The sequence below is a fragment of the Pleurodeles waltl genome, chromosome 4_2, assembly GCF_031143425.1.
Source record: "Pleurodeles waltl isolate 20211129_DDA chromosome 4_2, aPleWal1.hap1.20221129, whole genome shotgun sequence".
Classification (NCBI taxonomy): domain Eukaryota; kingdom Metazoa; phylum Chordata; class Amphibia; order Caudata; family Salamandridae; genus Pleurodeles; species Pleurodeles waltl.
In genome coordinates, this window is record NC_090443.1 from 1014315411 (window position 1) to 1014327128 (window position 11718).

At 51.0% G+C, this 11718-nt stretch overlaps 1 non-coding gene across 1 annotated transcript; it reads right to left on the reverse strand.

The window, feature by feature from the left end:
• Window positions 1–10853: 10853 nt before the first annotated feature.
• On the reverse strand, window positions 10854–10925 carry TRNAD-GUC (transfer RNA aspartic acid (anticodon GUC)). Its single transcript has one exon. It is a non-coding gene; the product is annotated as a tRNA-Asp (tRNA).
• Window positions 10926–11718: the final 793 nt, after the last annotated feature.

Genomic DNA, 11718 nt, shown 5'->3' on the forward strand with positions numbered 1-11718 from the left:
CTCCGCTGGGCCCCGCCGTTTCAAGCTCCGCTGGGCCCTTCCTGTCAAGCACCGCTCCGCTGGGCTCTTCCTGTCAAGCACCGCTCCGCTGGGCCCTTCCTGTCAAGCACCGCTCCGCTGGGCCCCGCCGTCTCAAGCACCGCTCCGCTGGGCCCTTCCTGTCAAGCACCGCTCCGCTGGGCCCCGCCGTCTCAAGCACCGCTCCGCTGGGCCCTTCCTGTCAAGCACCGCTCCGCTGGGCCCTTCATCTCAAGCATCGCTCCGCTGGGCCCTTCCTGTCAAGCACCGCTCCGCTGGGCCCCGCCGTCTCAAGCACCGCTCCGCTGGGCCCTTCCTGTCAAGCACCGCTCCGCTGGGCTCTTCCTGTCAAGCACCGCTCCGCTGGGCCCTTCCTGTCAAGCACCGCTCCGCTGGGCCCCGCCGTCTCAAGCACCGCTCCGCTGGGCCCTTCCTGTCAAGCACCGCTCCGCTGGGCCCTTCCTGTCAAGCACCGCTCCGCTGGGCCCCGCCGTCTCAAGCACCGCTCCGCTGGGCCCTTCCTGTCAAGCACCGCTCCGCTGGGCCCTTCCTGTCAAGCACCGCTCCGCTGGGCCCTTCATCTCAAGCACCGCTCCGCTGGGCCCTTCCTGTCAAGCACCGCTCCGCTGGGCCCCGCCGTCTCAAGCACCGCTCCGCTGGGCCCTTCCTGTCAAGCACCGCTCCGCTGGGCCCCGCCGTCTCAAGCACCGCTCCGCTGGGCCCTTCCTGTCAAGCACCGCTCCGCTGGGCCCTTCCTGTCAAGCACCGCTCCGCTGGGCCCCGCCGTCTCAAGCACCGCTCCGCTGGGCCCTTCCTGTCAACCACATCTCCGCTGGGCCCTTCCTGTCAAGCACCGCTCCGCTGGGCCCCGCCGTCTCAAGCACCGCTCCGCTGGGCCCTTCCTGTCAAGCACCGCTCCGCTGGGCCCTTCATCTCAAGCACCGCTCCGCTGGGCCCTTCCTGTCAAGCACCGCTCCGCTGGGCCCTTCCTGTCAAGCACCGCTCCGCTGGGCCCCGCCGTCTCAAGCACCGCTCCGCTGGGCCCTTCCTGTCAAGCACCGCTCCGCTGGGCCCTTCATCTCAAGCACCGCTCCGCTGGGCCCTTCCTGTCAAGCACCGCTCCGCTAGGCCCCGCCGTCTCAAGCACCGCTCCGCTGGGCCCTTCCTGTCAAGCACCGCTCCGCTGGGCCCTTCCGTCTCAAGCACCGCTCCGCTGGGCCCTTCCTGTCAAGCACCGCTCCGCTGGGCCCTTCATCTCAAGCACCGCTCCGCTGGGCCCTTCCTGTCAAGCACCGCTCCGCTGGGCCCTTCATCGCAAGCACCGCTCCGCTGGGCCCTTCCTGTCAAGCACCGCTCCGCTAGGCCCCGCCGTCTCAAGCACCGCTCCGCTGGGCCCTTCCTGTCAAGCACCGCTCCGCTGGGCCCTTCCTGTCAAGCACCGCTCCGCTGGGCCCTTCCGTCTCAAGCACCGCTCCGCTGGGCCCTTCCGTCTCAAGCACCGCTCCGCTGGGCCCTTCCTGTAAAGCACCGCTCCGCTGGGCCCTGGCATCTCAAGCACCGCTCCGCTGAGCCCTGCCGTCTCAAGCACCGCTCCGCTGGGCCCTTCCTGTCAAGCACCGCTCCGCTGGGCCCTTCCTGTCAAGCACCGCTCCGCTGGGCCCCGCCGTCTCAAGCACCGCTCCGCTGGGCCCTTCCTGTCAAGCACCGCTCTGCTGGGCCCTTCCTGTCAAGCACCGCTCCGCTGGGCCCCGCCGTCTCAAGCACCGCTCCGCTGGGCCCTTCCTGTCAAGCACCGCTCCGCTGGGCCCTTCCTGTCAAGCACCGCTCCGCTGGGCCCTTCATCTCAAGCACCGCTCCGCTGGGCCCTTCCTGTCAAGCACCGCTCCGCTGGGCCCCGCCGTCTCAAGCACCGCTCCGCTGGGCCCTTCCTGTCAAGCACCGCTCCGCTGGGCTCTTCCTGTCAAGCACCGCTCCGCTGGGCCCTTCCTGTCAAGCACCGCTCCGCTGGGCCCCGCCGTCTCAAGCACCGCTCCGCTGGGCCCTTCCTGTCAAGCACCGCTCTGCTGGGCCCTTCCTGTCAAGCACCGCTCCGCTGGGCCCCGCCGTCTCAAGCACCGCTCCGCTGGGCCCTTCCTGTCAAGCACCGCTCCGCTGGGCCCTTCCTGTCAAGCACCGCTCCGCTGGGCCCTTCATCTCAAGCACCGCTCCGCTGGGCCCTTCCTGTCAAGCACCGCTCCGCTGGGCCCCGCCGTCTCAAGCACCGCTCCGCTGGGCCCTTCCTGTCAAGCACCGCTCCGCTGGGCCCCGCCGTCTCAAGCACCGCTCCGCTGGGCCCTTCCTGTCAAGCACCGCTCCGCTGGGCCCTTCCTGTCAAGCACCGCTCCGCTGGGCCCCGCCGTCTCAAGCACCGCTCCGCTGGGCCCTTCCTGTCAACCACATCTCCGCTGGGCCCTTCCTGTCAAGCACCGCTCCGCTGGGCCCCGCCGTCTCAAGCACCGCTCCGCTGGGCCCTTCCTGTCAAGCACCGCTCCGCTGGGCCCTTCATCTCAAGCACCGCTCCGCTGGGCCCTTCCTGTCAAGCACCGCTCCGCTGGGCCCTTCCTGTCAAGCACCGCTCCGCTGGGCCCCGCCGTCTCAAGCACCGCTCCGCTGGGCCCTTCCTGTCAAGCACCGCTCCGCTGGGCCCTTCATCTCAAGCACCGCTCCGCTGGGCCCTTCCTGTCAAGCACAGCTCCGCTAGGCCCCGCCGTCTCAAGCACCGCTCCGCTGGGCCCTTCCTGTCAAGCACCGCTCCGCTGGGCCCTTCCGTCTCAAGCACCGCTCCGCTGGGCCCTTCCTGTCAAGCACCGCTCCGCTGGGCCCTTCATCTCAAGCACCGCTCCGCTGGGCCCTTCCTGTCAAGCACCGCTCCGCTGGGCCCTTCATCTCAAGCACCGCTCCGCTGGGCCCTTCCTGTCAAGCACCGCTCCGCTAGGCCCCGCCGTCTCAAGCACCGCTCCGCTGGGCCCTTCCTGTCAAGCACCGCTCCGCTGGGCCCTTCCTGTCAAGCACCGCTCCGCTGGGCCCTTCCGTCTCAAGCACCGCTCCGCTGGGCCCTTCCGTCTCAAGCACCGCTCCGCTGGGCCCTTCCTGTAAAGCACCGCTCCGCTGGGCCCTGGCATCTCAAGCACCGCTCCGCTGAGCCCTGCCGTCTCAAGCACCGCTCCGCTGGGCCCTTCCTGTCAAGCACCGCTCCGCTGGGCCCTTCCTGTCATGCACCGCTCCGCTGGGCCCTTCCTGTCAAGCACCGCTCCGCTGGGCCCCGCCGTCTCAAGCACCGCTCCGCTGGGCCCTTCCTGTCAAGCACCGCTGGCCCATTGACAGTGCCGGTTCAGTGTCGAGCAGGGCTTCAGGGAGCATTCGGGGCACCATGCCTCCTCCAATCACAGTGGAGTCGGTAATCCATCTGATGGACTGTGGCTTTGCACCCCCCAGGATGGGACAGTGGGCATGGAGGCCCCTCGTGGATCTGGCGTCGTGGACTCATGTGGTTGAGGTGCCCCCCTTCCCTTCCCCCTGAGGTGCCTGTAGTTTTCTCATCTGATGCCCCTGCAGTGTTCTCTCCAATGGTATCTGGTCTCCTGTGTGGGCTTTGCCCATGTGTTTGTGCACATTGGCCCACGGACTATGGAACTTTGACGGAATGTGCAGGACTTTTTGCCTATGGATGTCTTGTTGACTATCTTCATTCCTTATTTTTGTATCTTTTATATGGCATATTTGCCATTCCTTCTATGGAGCTATTTATACATATATTTTTTCGAACATTTAAATTGTGTCTTTGCATTATTCCAGGGGGTTTGTGTGGTGTCACTCTGACTTGTTGCTCGGCATTGGGGTGTAGGTATTTGTGGTGGGGGGGTGGGTGTATGGCGCATGTGTGTGCCCGTAATCTTTTCTCCTCCCCCCTCCCCTGTGTCGTAGGTGCAGTACTCACCGTTGTCGTCTGCGCCGGCGTTCGTACTCCTGGTAGATGAGCAGGTAGACAAGAGCTGGTAGGATGTGTAATTCGGGCTCCATGCTGTCCTCTTTCCTCGTGGAGTGTGTATAGGTGAGCGTTTTCCCGTTCGTAGTCTGTTTCCGCCGTGTTTTTATCGGCGGGGCTCCCGCCCCGGAAAAGGTGGCGGATTGGTGAGTTGTGATAGGGTGGGCGGTACATTGTCTGCCGCCTGCCTGTTGGCGGTGACCGCCGCGCTGTTTGTCGGTCCTGCCGTGGCGGTCGGAGTTTTAATGTGGCGGCCTGTGTTGGCGGTTCCCGCCAGAGTTAGAATACCATTTTTTTGACCGCCGGCCTGTTTGCGGGTTGGCCGCCCCTTTATCACCGACCGCCAGGGTCAGAATGACCCCCTATGTGTGGAATAATGTTTATAATAATGATTGTGGGTGTGTCAATTCATGAAATGAAAAAGGCTACTATTGCTTCTATTCCTGAGACTACTACACTAGCAGCTTTAGAGAGGTATAAGATAGATGAAAAATGTTTGCATGACTATACTAATGCTCAAGGAAAGCTTTCTTCTAATGTGTTCTATCGGTTGTTGAGGGAGTATGTTGAGACGATGGATGCAAGGAATTGTCTTGTATTTATGCAAATTCCTTCCTCTGTGGAAGAAGGGATTACGTACCATAGCATGCCTTTAACATATGGCATAACTTGTAGTTTGCTACTAACCAGATTCTATAACCAAGAGTATACCCAGTATTTGTATTCTAAGTATGATCTTGTGTTTTCCTTTGTTCCTATTATTAGATATTTGAGTAAGGTAGCTAAAGAGCATGATATAGTATTAGTTAGGGGCTTTTCCGAACCGACATTAATGTTTGGCACCGCTTACGCTCACAGAAATAATCTAACTTGCATACTAACACCATTAGAAAAGAGCTTTATAGGGCATACTGATGATAGAAGGAAGGCACTGAAGGAGAAGTTACAGAAGGGATTGGAGAAAAGGACTTATAAGAATGATTATGCTTACACTGCTATTAAAACGCAAGGGAAAATAGATTTAGATACATTACATGTAGGAAAGTTTTGTATATATAGGCCGAAATCATGCACTGACACTTTATTTGTGGGAATGAGTGAATGTAGGCATGTGTTTTTGTTTCAGAGTAAATGGACTTTTATGCTGAATGGTCAAGACCCTGCGATTCCAGGAATCTACTATATTTGTGGACTTAATGCTTATTACTGTCTTCCTAGAGGATGGTATGGGACATGCTATTTGGGGATAGTTTTCCCTAAAATCTATCAGATAGATGATATAAAGAAATTCCCCAAAGTGACTGAATTACATTATGAGCGACAGAGGAGGGAAACCTCTTCTGCAATTGTGGGGGATATTTTTGATGCAATAATTCCTTCTGTAGGAGTTATTTTGAATGCAATCAAGATACGAAATGTGTCTACTATTGTGGATAACATGCGGACAAACTTTACAGGGGCAATACTCCTGTTAAATACTGAATTGGCTGCAGATAGAGCTATGACGCTTCAAAATAGGCTTGCTTTAGACATACTTTTAGCATAAGACGGCAGAGTCTGTAAAATGATTAATGCTAGGCATTGTTGTTCCTACGTTCCTAATAATGATAAGGAGATAAGAGACTTACTTACTAACTTAACTAATTCAAGTAAGGATTTGAAAGAATTGAAGGAACCAGGATTTAGGGAAAAGGTTGGAAATGGATTTGCTTCTGTGGGTAATTGGTTTAGTCAAGTTTGGAATGGGGTATTGTGGAAAATCGTCCAGGGAATATTAATTGTAATTGTTTCCATATTAGGATTATGGGTTACATGCAAATTATGTCAAAAGATAAAATTAAGGATATCTAGGAATGATCAGAGGAGGGAAGAACCACCTAGGAGAAGAAATTATAGTGAAAATTTTAGGAGAAGTCAAGAGACATCAGAAACACAAATGTAAATTGATGGTAAAGAAAGGTGTGATGACATATTTAGTCATCAGAGGAGGGACTGTTGAAGCAGATATGCTAATTAAGAAAAATATTAATGATTCATGTGTTGTTATTAATGTGAAAATGCATAGAGAAATTAATTGTAGAAAAATAATGTACGCATTTGAAAATGTGCCATCAGGGAGTGATCACCATGTGCACTAAAATGACTAAAGCTATATGAAATAATGAAAAATATGAGAAAAATGTAGTAATATATCATAATGAAACACAGAACCTTTGTTTTGTATTATTAAGTTAGCCGAACCAGAGGCCTAGTTTCACTGGGACTTGCTCGCTCTGAACATGGAGAATTTGAACGCCTTGCAAAGGACTGGAAACCAGGGACAGAGACCTTGAACCGCTAAGAGTTCAAGTTGCTTAGCTAGAACATTCTGCAATGTACCAATGGACAGGAGATAATGAAGACAATTTGATACAATTATGTGTAGTGTAGGCTAAATGTACTTTCCCAGGACTTGAACAATAGAGGCACTGGATAGAGAGTCATATGCAACAATTTTGATACCTGAAGAGCTGGATGATGTCCTCATTGCAAGAAGAACCAATCAGCTTTCTGTAAATTGAACTATACGCAAATTAAAAGATTTGGTGAATAAAAACTATAGGTTAGAGGCATATCTGCTGACCGAATGACCAATTAGCAATTAGGGGGATGGACTGGGATACCCTAATAAAAAGTCATGACAAGGGGCTAAGACTTCAGAATTTAGGCGAATCTGGGAAGAGATTGATGACGTCAGGAGACACTGTCCGAGCTGCTGATATTGGGCTCATACTCTGTGAGCCTGATCTGTAGCTGACTATTTGATGACCTAAAGACGAAGACTGACTTGTTGCTGATCCATCCTGGATAGGTAGCTATGAAAATGTGACTGACGATTTTGTACCTTTTCTTCTAGGTACCAACTGCGCTGTTATAGAGATTCACACTTATGTAGATTTTTCAAAATTAATGTTTTCTCTGAATTGTTTTCGCATGAAGACCCACATGCTAATGCTAATCTTGGTTAGGTAGGCTGTTAGGGGTGACGCTGACAAATGACTGACGAATCTAATTGCTGAGTTACCTTATTAATGCTGATATTCATAGCTTATGGTGTTGCTTTGCCGCATATGTTTTCTTTAAGAGATAATGGGCCTCATTCTGACCCTGGCGGTCTATGACCGCCAGGGTGGAGGCCGGCTGAAGCACCGCCAACAGGCTGGCGGTGCTTTATTTAGTATTCCGACCGCGGCTTTGAAGCCGCGGTCGCCCAGCCGGGTCTGGCGGTTTTTCCGCCGGATTTCCCCCGGCTGGGGGAATCCTCCATGGCGGCTCTGCTTGCAGCGCCGCCATGGGGATTCCAACCCCCTTCCCGCCAGCCTGTTTCTGGCGGTTTTCACCACCAGAAACAGGATGGCGGGAACGGGTGTCGTGGGGCCCCCTAACAGGGCCCCATAAAGATTTTCACTGTCTGCTTAGCAGACAGTGAAAATCGCGACGGGTGCAACTGCACCTGTCGCACCCCTGCAACTCCGCCGGCTCCATTCGGAGCTGGCTTCCTTGTTGCAGGGCCTTTCCCGCTGGGCCGGCGGGCGCTCTTTTGGTGGTCGCCCGCCGGCCCAGCGGGAAAGCCAGAATGGCATCCGCGGTCTTCTGACCGCGGAGCGGCCATTTGGTGGTTGCCGCCAGGCGGGCAGCTCCCGCCGCCCGCCAGGGTCAGAATGACCCTCAATGTCTTTTAACTGATGAATTAATAAAGAGTTGATTTGAATAAAGTTTGAACTAACAGATGACTTAGAATTGGGAGCAATAGGGAATAAAACTTGTTAACCCTTTTCCTGAGTAGTGGTTATTTCTGATTAGTATGGTTTATATTGTGGTTTCATAAAGTGTTCATCTTGATTATTGATGTTGGTTATTGATCAATGGTCACTGCATGACTAGGATACTCCATGCGATTCAAAAGGTTCATCGACCTATATGCGTCCCCTTGTAAGTTTACTTACTAAGGACCAGGCACGCTAGCAGTTCCCATGGTTTAAAACAACATTGCCATGCCAGAAACCACAACGTAGAATTCTTGAAAGCGCCACTGTCATGCTAGAATCCATATTACACAGTTTAAAACACTGTTGCCATATTAGAGTACATACTACTCCATACATAAACCACCTTTGTCATGCAAGAATCTTTGGTCGCCCTGTATTAAAAGTACTGTTGCCACGGCGGAATCCACATTTCACTAGTATGAACCCATAAAGCCCCATTGTGCTGCATTCTAGAGAGGACATGTTCCAGCTTGGCAGTGACAGGCTGGTCCTCTTAATGGAAAGACATGCTATATTTTACAAATAAATTTAATTTGTATCCTCAGCCTGATAGTCTTTTCAGTGGCGACCGAGATGGGATTATAAAAGAGAACAGGTTTTTGCATTTACTCAACTACGCACTGCATAGGCTGCCACAGACTGCAAAGACCTGCCTGACTACTTCCTGACCGATGGACACCTTCCAGGCCAATACAGAGGATTCCAGGATTATTATGCAGAGGCAAATAAAGGGGACTCCAGATGTAACATACCACGACTTGAAAAAGCCCAAGGCAGGTGCACCACCCACCAGGTGGTTGGCCGTATACCACTGTTCTCTGTTAATAAGACACCTGTCTGTAACTGAGAAATGTGTATATGCTGATTTTGCTATTTCTCTGCTCTTGTTAAACATTGTTAATATTATTATTAATATTTGGTCGGCACAAGGGCCTTATCAAGCGTTTTAGAAATGCATAAACCTTTTTCTATCTTGATTGCCCATGGGATGTTCCATTGGTTCCAAGTAGTGCCACCCTTTACTTGGCCATGCTAAAATGGCAAACAGCTAAACGATATGGATTCCGATAACTTTCACTGCAGTAAAAGTTACTTTTAGCCTCCAGTGGGAATTCCAGTCGCAAAGCACGTGTAGGTTTTGAACTCTGGCAGGAATGATTGACCACATTGTGTTTCCACATTCTGCTAGCCTCCCTTCACCGCTGCTGAACACTTCCTCAGGTTCACCTGTGGGCACCATAAGCCAAATATAAACACACTACTCTACTCAGGCTTAGCCTCTCGCAGACTGTCTGATGACACTACAGCCGAGTCAGATATCTGCTTGCCAGGTCACAGACCTGGGCAATTCCTGAAATTGTGTTATACACACACAAGATGTGTGACACTGGGGAGGACTCTAGCAGCCATGAGCTTTGATGCATTTTGCCAGCAGGGTATTAGCCCACCCCAGTGTGTACCTGATATAACCATCACAGCGCCAACATCTTAGTTTCCTCTGTACAGTCATAGCACACTCACCATTTTTTTTTTTTTTCCAAATTCTATTGCCATTTTGAAAATGGACAACACAGCCAAAGACAAAAAAGCAAGGAAAATGCAATATTCGAATCGACAAGAAAAATATAGTAACGTCAGTTATAAGAAATTCAAAATATTTTTGGAGAATAAATTGGAATATTTTTTCAACAAGCATTACACGAGTATAGGTTAATATATAGGTTGCATGTAGGGTAGCTCTTTTATTTTTAAAAGTATTATCCAAGAACAAAACACAAGTATTATATTGACATTTATATGGCGCTTTCGGTACCCCTTAGGGGAAAAGAGCTTACACAAGCACAAATCATAAGAAAAGTAGCTTCTCATAATCAGCGACGTTTTAAGGCATGGGCAAAGTGGGCTCTGACCCAGGGCCCCAGCCTTTTGGGGGCTGGGGGGAGGGCAGTCTGATAGAGCCAACTCTGTTTTGCAGTCTTGCCCTAATGACCTTGAATACTTCTTAAACAGATGGTTTGAAACACTGTTATTCTTCAATTTCTTTTTAATGTGGACGAGGTGTGAGAATTAATTACAGATATTTTACAGAGAAATGTTGTGTTTATGTTGCATGCAACATCCATAAACAAGTTCATAAACATGTTTTCGTTCAGATTAAAACGGGTCCACGCATATGAGAAATGTGAGGGTGCCACAGAGATTTTTTGCAGTAATATTAGTGAACTGCTGCTCTGTTATTGAAAATATGAGCCACTCCTCTTGAATATTAGATGCAAACACATTTAGAAATTGGACCAGTGTCAGTGGCCTGGCCTAAGAGGGCATAAAAGAGCTGAAAGTGGATCATAAATTCGAGGCTGTTGCGAATAAGGGTCCCCAAAATACGAATGGCCTAGGGCCCCCGAAATCCTTAAGATGTCCCTGCTCACAGTACTAATCAAACTCACAGACACGCATCTTAGAAACAAACTAGGTATTCTAAAGAGTATATAACAACCAAGTACTAACTCGTTTATTGAAAGGATGGGGGGTTAGTGAAAGCTGCAGCCGGTGGGTGATAAGGCATGGGATGCAGTGCAAGGAAGGAAATGCTCCATCTACCCTTCCTGGTCGCTGTGTGAACAGTGAAATCCAGCAATAAACGGGGCTTAGTGGTCCCCTAAAGCTTCTGTAGCCCGGTGCCACTGCACCTGCTGCACAATGGAAACTGCGCACCCTGGGAATTGAACAATCAGCAGCAGCTTTGCGCCCTGGGAAAAGAAATACGTCTTGAATTGAACAATCAGCAGCAGCTTTGCGCCCTGGGAAAAGAAATACGTCTTAAACAAACATAAACTGTTAATTAAATAACAGTGCACGTTTTTGTAAGTCGCTGTTAAAGTGTTATAACGTGTAAATAATGTTTAAAACCCCTCCAATGAACATTAAGTTAAATGTTAGACCCGTAGAATATAGATATAACATTATTGTAAAACAAGCTTAGGAAAGAAAAAAACGGTGTTCTCCCCGTCGGGGAATTGAACCCCGGTCTCCCGCGTGACAGGCGGGGATACTGACCACTATACTAACGAGGAACACATAGCGAAGCGCTTCCACAGTTCTCTTTTGACACCACTGCATCACGTGTGTGTCTCACTCTCAAACGGAAGAATATACAGATAAACCTACTAAGAAAATAATAATATTGACCCCATCACGAATAAAGGCACCCACTGGTATAAAAGAACATTATTCTTTGTAATTTGTATTTCCACGCCAACGTCATTAAAAACGGAAAAGGGCAGTCGCGGCAGTTCAAATTAAAAGACGCAACTGAATGTATTCTTTTGGCCCCAGATTAATGAGCAGGCGGGCCTCAAAACTGGGGCACTTTGGAACTCTGTGCTCCCTGGTGACATCCGATGGGACACCGAACACACTTTTTCTGCAAAACATGCACTAATTTTCTAGAAGAATTATCGTCCATGAGGAGACCGATAACTGGCTTTTTTTCTGGAGACACCGCCACCCGCGCCAGTCCCGCAGCGGGGCTGAAATACACGTCAGAGCAGCCAAAGATGGCGACCTTCGTCGACACGCGGAAGTATTAGGCGGAGCACTTCCGGAATCCACGCGCATGCGCAGGTCGACCCTTCGACAAGTATTTAGAGGCTGAGCAGAGACTACTGCGGTGTTGTTAGTTTTGTACTGTCTTCCAGTTCTTTCATACCGGGCTTTAAGGTGATTTTAATTCCTATGTAATGTTAGTTAGAAAGAGTATTAAAGTAACCCGCAAAGAATCTCTGAGTCAAACCAATACAGACTTTCCAGCAATCGTCAAGCGAAGTTAAATAAGGGCCTGGAAAACGGTAAATAAAATACCACGAG